Raw genomic sequence first — 7,470 nt, forward strand, 5'->3', positions numbered from 1 at the left:
AGCCTGCTGAAGGGCGGATCTTCAATTCATATAATGTTGAAATCTTTCCTGAACATACAAGATGCCAGTTCCAAGCATCATTTCACCTTTGGGAATACATCAAGTATTTTCTGGAACTGCCAAATACTCTGCTGAGTGTGCGCCTCTGAAAGTGAGAAAGAGAGAGAGGAAAACACAGAACCAGCTAGATGAGCTCTCTCTCTACTTGACTTTGTGTCCCTGAAAATAAGGGGTGGGCAATGTCCTATATGATAAGACTGAGAGAGATCAAGACTGTTGGGGTCAAGACTGGGAAACCCATATCACTGACCATTTCCTTCCTTCTCTGGCCAAGGACTCAGTGATATGCCTGGGAAGCTAGAAGCCACTGGTAACTGCACTTCTTACGTTAGGATCAGTGATACAATGACAAAGGCTTTAAGCCAACATGGAGTTTCTCCTCTCCACAACTCCACCTTGACTCCAAGAGCTTAATGGCTTCCCTATAGTCCTCTTCTCTTCAGCCTCATTTCTGGATAGGTATCAATTAAGTCTGATAAACCTCATTAAGGCTGTCCAATGGGCCAACACATCTCTTATTCCTCAGGACACCTGTTCCCTCCCCTCTTTACTGCTTAAAAGGTTGTCCCTAGGAAAGATGGGACTGATTCACTTCACTGGATTCTCTTCACAGGCACTCCAGGATCTCAAGGAGAGAAGGGTAGCAAAGGTCATGAAGGTCTTCCTGGCCAAAAAGGGGAAAGTGGAGTAAAAGGCAACAAAGGAGAGGTGGGACTCCCAGGTAAGGCTGAGGCGATGGTGTTATGTTGACCAGGAAGTCTTAGGACTTCTTCACTCACAGAAGCACGGCAGGGCTTGTATACATGCATCTAGATGCACTAGATGCTTATTTTTTTTAAGAAGAGAGCCATTAGCAGGCACATATCAGGCATCTTAAAAATGTTTGAAATGCACTTGTGAAAGAAAAAAGTTTTAAAAGACCAGTCAGGTGATTCCTAGCAGAAGAATGAGGACCAATTGTACTGAGCTAAGGGAAGAAGGATTTGAGAGATGTAGAAGGATTAGTGGAAATCAGAACCACAGAGAAAATATGGGAAAAGTGTGATCACACTGTGAGTGGGTATTGAAATTAATGCTATGGAACAAAATTTGTATGAAAGATTGAATTAAAAATGCTTTGTAAACATTTATTCAAATAACATTTAAAAATGTATAAAATTCAAACAAAGTTAATAACAACTATTGTTGTTGTTATGTGCCATCAAGTTCTTTGCGACTCATAGCGACAATATGTACAACAGCCCTAAACCTTGCTCTATCCTGTGCCAGTCGCATTGCCTCTGACACACCCTTTCTGATTACCCCAGTCACTGAATCAAGCCACCTCATAGAGGGTCTTCCCCTCCTGTGCTGTTCCTCCACCCTCCCAAGCATGATATCCCTCTCCAAGGACCTGTCTCTCCTTACAACATGTCCAAAGTATGTCAGACGAAGCCCCAGAATCCTTGCCTCCAAGGAGTAGCCTGGTTTAACCCGCTCTAGGATGATTCTGTTTATTTTCTTGGCAGTCCAGGGTACATTCAATACTCTTCTCCAGCACCACAACTCAAAGGCATCAATTCTCCTTCTATCCTCCCTATTCATTGTCCAACTCTCTGATGCATAATAAGTGATTGCATAGACCATGGCCTGTATCAGGCGCACCTGAGTCTCCAGAGAGACACCGTTGCTCTTGAGTACTTTAGAGAGGTCCCTAACAGCAGACTTTCACATTGCAATACGTATTTTTTATTTCCTGGCTGCTGGTGCTAAGAGTGTTGACCGTGGAGCCGAGCAAACTGAAGCTGTGAACAATCTCAATCTCTTTGCCATCCATCCTGATGCTACCAATTGGTCCAGTGCTGAGAATCTTTGTCTTCTTGACATTGAGCCTCAGTCCATACTGAAGGCTGCAGTCCTTGACCCTCAGCAGCAAGTGCATGAGGTTCTCCTCAGTTTCAGCAAGCAGGGTTGTGTTATCTGCATAACACAGATTGTTAAAAGGTCTTCCACCAACCCTGATGCTACACTTCTCGTCATAGAGCCCAGCCTCTCGGATAGTCTGCTCTACATACAGGTTGAAAGGGTATGGATATAGGACACATCCCTGGCATACACCCTTCCCAATTTTGAACCATGGATAATCTTCAGTAGAATCTTGCTTGCATGTGAAATCAATGATACTGTTTTGTAGTTTCCACACTCAGTTGGGTCACCCTTCTTTGGAATGGGAAAAAATATAGATCTCTTCCAGTCAATTGGCCAAGTGGTTGTTCTCCAGATTTCTTGGCACAACTTGGTGAGCACATCCAGGGCAGCATCTCTTAGCTGAAATATGTCAATTGGTGTACCATCTATTCTGGAGGTCTTATTTTTTGCTATTTCCTTCAAAGCAGCTTGAACTTCTTCCTTCATCACCGTGGGCTCTTGCTCAAATGTTATTTCATTAAATTCTTCTGTATCTGGCAATTCCTTGTGATACAATGACTCAGTATATTCCTTCCATCTTCTTTTAATACTTCCTGGATCATTTAATATTCTGCCTAAAGCATCCTTGATTATAGCAACTCTAGGTTTGAATCTGTTCTTCAGTTCCTTGAGCTTAAGAAATGCTGAATGAGTTTGGCCCTTTGAATTTTCCAACTCTAGCTCCTCGCACATTTCCTTGTAATATTTTGTTTTGTCATTCCGTGTTGCCTTTTGGAATCTTCTGTTCAGCTCTTTAGTATCTTGAATTCTTCCTTGTGCTTTGGCTTCTCTACGCTCCAGTGTAAACCTCAGAGTTTCTTCTGACATCCATTTTGGTCTTTTCTTCCTCTTCTGACTATGTAATGACCATTTGTACTCTTCCTGGATGATACATTTGACATCCTTCCGCAACTCATCTGGTCTTCGCTCATTAGTATTCAAGGCCTCAAGAGCCTGTTTCTGAGATGATTCTGAAATTCAGGTGGGATGAAATCAAAGTCATATTTTGGCTCCTGTGGATTTGATTTAATTTTCCTCAGCTTCAACTTGAACTTGCATATGAGTAGTTAGTTGGTGGTCTGTTCCACAATCAGCTCCTGGCCTAGTTTTCACAGCTGATGTTGTGCTTCTCCAGCATTTTTTTCCACAGATGTAATCGATCTGGTTCCTATGCATAGCATCAGGTGAAATCCATGTGTATAACCTGCGTTTATGTTTCTTATGAAATGTATTCGCAATGAATAAGTCATTGTTTATACAAAATTTAATTATTCTATCTCAAGCTTTATTTCTGTCACCAAGCCCATATTTTCCAACTACTGATTCTTCTTTGTTCCCAACTTTTGCGTTCCGGTCACCCATTATTATCAATGCATCTTGATTGCATGTTGGATCGATCTCGACTGTAAATGTTGGTAGAAATCATGCATTTCTTCTTTTTTGGCTCTGGTTGTTGGTGCATATATCTGAATCATAGTGTTATTCACTGGACTTCCTTTTAAGCGTATGGATATAATCCTATCACTCACAATGTTGTACTTCAAGATGGATCTAGAAATTACTCTTTTAACTATGAAAGCAACCCCATTTTTCCTCACCTTCTCATCTCCAGAGTAATATATCATATGATTATCTGACTCAAAATGTCCCATGCCAGTCCATGTCATCTCTCCAGTGCCTAGTATGTCAATGTTTATGTGTTCCATTTCTTTCTTAACAATTTCTAATTTTCCTACATTCGTGGTTCTCACATTCCTTGTTCCAATCACTAATGTCTGCTTAACTGTTCCTCTTCTTTTGTATTTCCACACTTGAAAGTTCTACCTAGGTTGCCCTTTCTGTTAGTCTACGTGTATTATGTACATAGGGTTTTCATAGTCCTGCTATTTCAGAAGTGGATGGCCAATCTTTCTTCCTAGTCTGTGAATCTGCATGTTTAGATTTAGAGGAGTATCTGACAGACAAGCAATATGTGGAGCAGTGAAAGATAAATCCCTCATTGTGAAGTGTCCCTGCCCTTAGCCCAGTGTCTTGACCCACTTATTTCCCAGCTCCACCCTCCACCAGGATACCTGTTCACTTCTACCAAATCCCTTCAAAATTTATCTTCCATTGTCTGACCCATGATCTGACAGCTTGTATCTGAAGCTTTCTTGGCTTCTGTGATTCTGAACATGTCGAGTACTGAAAATTTTTTATGCTGTGTCCAGTGTCTCTTAAGTTTAGTTGTACTGTCTGTGAAGGGTAGGTGATGTGTCCTGTAGAACAACTATAAAAACAAAAAAAGAAAAGTTGGCCGGGGAAGAAATTGTGAGAATCCATTTACTAGGGCCACAAAATAATTTTTGGCAGTGATGAAGAGAGTATTCTTTTATCAGGAAACTATCTGGACAGTTTACTTCTAAAGATTGCTGCAAAGCTGACCCTACTCATGTCACGTGTTTGCAGACATGAGAAGAAGCTTCCTTCAGATGCTGCCAGTCCCAGGGAAGAGACTGTCTACTGGGCCTTTGCCCTCCTGCATTTTCCTTCTGAGTCTGAGCCTTTCTGTCTCCCATCCCACATTCGACCATAGCCACAAGGAGGTCATAGGCACACACTCAACTCAGACATGAAAATATTCTAGTTATCCAGGGGGAATGTAGACCTTTCAATTCTTCCTAAATCAAGACTCTACCTTTCTATTTACAAATTTTCTTCCTCAAGATCACAAGGTCTCTTTTACCAAGTATTTGCCCAATCTCCTTTGAACCTTTGGAACTTTAAGCTTTCAAGTAAAACATGTCCACAGTAGAATTCCTTTTCTACCCTCTTTTCTCCATCAGATTGGTAAAGCCACAAAATGGTAATTTGCAAGACTTCTAATCTACCCACTCCACATTTTAGCTAAGATTAGAAAGTCCTAAAATCAGAAGGTGTAACTCTTTGTTGGAGCCAGAGGTGAGCCCTTTTATGATCTGATCCTGCCTTCCTTTCCAAAATTGTCCCTTTGATAGGAATATGGAAGTGATAAAAACACAGATACAGACCCAGACCTTCAAAAAGCAATTACCACAGCTTGGTGGTTCTCACTCGGGGTAATAGGGCAACAACCAATGTCTGTTTTTAGCTACTGCTAACTCAGCCTAACTCATGGTGATGAGAGGAACCACAGAAGAGTGCCTGATACTGCATCATCTCCACAACAATTTTCTTAGTTTAGTTGGACAATGAAGCCTTTGTAGAATTGTGGTTAAAGTGCTTAATTGTTACCCAGCATATTAGCAGTTGAACTCACCAGCTTATTTATGAGAGAAAGATGTAACAATCTCCTTCCAAGAAGTTGGCTTTGGAACCACAGTAAGTAATTATTCTAGTCTATGCTATAGGGCCTCTATGGTTCAGAATTTACTTGATTGCTGTGAATATTGATAGTCAGATATGATCTATGCATCTTCAATGACTAAGTTTTAGAGGAAGATTGTCAGACCTATCTTCCTAGTCAGTCTTAGTCTGGAAGGTCTGCTGTAGCCTGTCCACCATGGATGATTTTACCAGTGTCTGAAGTACTGGCATCATGGCTTTCAACACACAAACCCCAATGGTAAAAGAAACTGACAGAAAGGTAGTGAAAAAATGCCTACAAGGAAAATAATTCGAAGGATCTCAGAATAAGTGTCATTTGGTCTTTGTCTTGATATCCAGGGCTGCCCTTATAAAGTTTACACCTTGGGGTATTTCAAGAGGCTTCATGTAACAAAGTACTTTCTGATTGTTATGTCTCCCATTAAGTAGCATCAGCCTTCAACTACTCAAATAATGTCAGAGGATCTCATTCCCAAAATTTGCACCTAACTTTACTCAAGAAATTGCTCAAATTTAGATTCAGAAAGCTTTGCAGGCTGCCCCCCTCTTTGTCATTGTTCTAAGTCCTTTGCAGCTCTTAGATACTGAAAATTATAACAGAAGGGGACAAATGTCTTTAAACAACATTAAATCCCAAGAAACCAGTTTGAGGGCCCACAGGTGCCCTTGAGGTAGGACTTGGCTAACATAGAAATCATTGGTTAAGTGAGTACCAATGGTCCAGTCAGCTGGGGAGGAACACCTTCTGGATGATGTGCTTGGGAGGCTGTATCCCTCACTCCCCAACCAACTTGACATTTGAGAAGGCATTGCTCTGTAAGAAGCTTTCCTTAATTGATATGCACTAAGCTGTGGCACAAGAGGAGGAAGAACTGAGGAGAGGACAGCTGGAATTCACCTTGAATGCTGATGACAAATGGAAAATTTTAAATCTTGGAAGCCATGAGAGCCTATGTAGAACCACATACAAAGATATGAGATGTTGCATTTTGTCCATTCCCTAATCCTAGTATTTCTAGGCTTCTCAGTATTTGGGATCTTTTTTCAGAAACCATCAGATGTCCATTTGGAAGGGTTTAAACATTCATTCCAAAATGGCAGACCAAAATTGACCTGCCTATTCTGAGTAAGCCTGATGTGTGATCCCTCCCAAGGGAAGTAGGGTGCTGGGTAGGACCCTAAGATCTCAAAGGGTCTGCATCAGGGCCTTTGGTTGACCACATCCAGCCATGCTAAATAGGCCCAAACATGGCTGCCAGTTTTCTGAGTTCTATCTTGGCTCAGGACAAAATGTTCTCCTTAAGGACAGAGTCACATAACCTACTTGTAGATAGCTTGTAGGGGGCAGATGGAGTGACTGAATCTGGAATTTGGTGGGTAGCATGACAGAACAGGGTCCCTCAGCCAAGTGTGCCCCTTCATCTCACGGTGACTCTGACTTTTCAGGCAGCAAAGGAGATGAGGGTGTGAAGGGCAGCATTGGAGTCATGGGACCCCCTGGAGCCCCAGGAAGCAAAGGTGATTCTGGGAGACCAGGCCCACCAGGTAAGAGGCTACATGGTTGGGTGTATTGCTTTATAAGTAGCATAGTTTTCTGGCAGACTGAGCTTGGAAAAATAAAATTCCTAAAAATTCTTCCTCTTAGATGCACCAGGCACTTCTGGAATCAAAGGAGATCAAGGTAAGAACTGTGGAAATCTAGGTGTCATTACATATGGCAATATCATATCCAGAACTTTGACTCCATTTTTTATTCATTGTATGAATAAAGCATTACCCCAGAGCTAATCTTCGCCAGCATCTGTAGTTTCTTAAAAAGTGACCAACCTGCTTCTGCTGAGGAACAGAACTGCAGGCAGAAACTCAATTGATATTTTTCTTTAGACTTTTGCCCCACTCTCACACTTAAAGGCATGAAGGTGAGTATTCTCTAGAAAGTCCACAAGTCTCCAACACTGTAGCAGTGACTACAAAAGATTGTTGTTGTTGTTATGTGCCGTCGAGTCGTTTCCGACTCATAGCGACCCTATGCACAACAGCCCTAAACCCTGCTCTATCCTGCGCCAACCGTACCGCCTCTGACACACCCATCCCGATTACCCCAGTCACCGAATCAAT

At 41.8% G+C, this 7,470-nt stretch overlaps 1 pseudogene; it reads left to right on the plus strand.

Annotated features, from left to right (window-relative positions):
* The first annotated feature begins 673 nt into the window (after positions 1-673).
* Positions 674-7,470, plus strand: part of LOC102850733 — a 41,945-nt pseudogene continuing 35,148 nt past the window's right edge.

Source organism: Elephantulus edwardii, unplaced genomic scaffold, assembly GCF_000299155.1.
Source record: "Elephantulus edwardii isolate Elephantulus edwardi_28Jun2011 unplaced genomic scaffold, EleEdw1.0 scaffold00605, whole genome shotgun sequence".
Classification (NCBI taxonomy): Eukaryota; Metazoa; Chordata; class Mammalia; order Macroscelidea; family Macroscelididae; genus Elephantulus; species Elephantulus edwardii.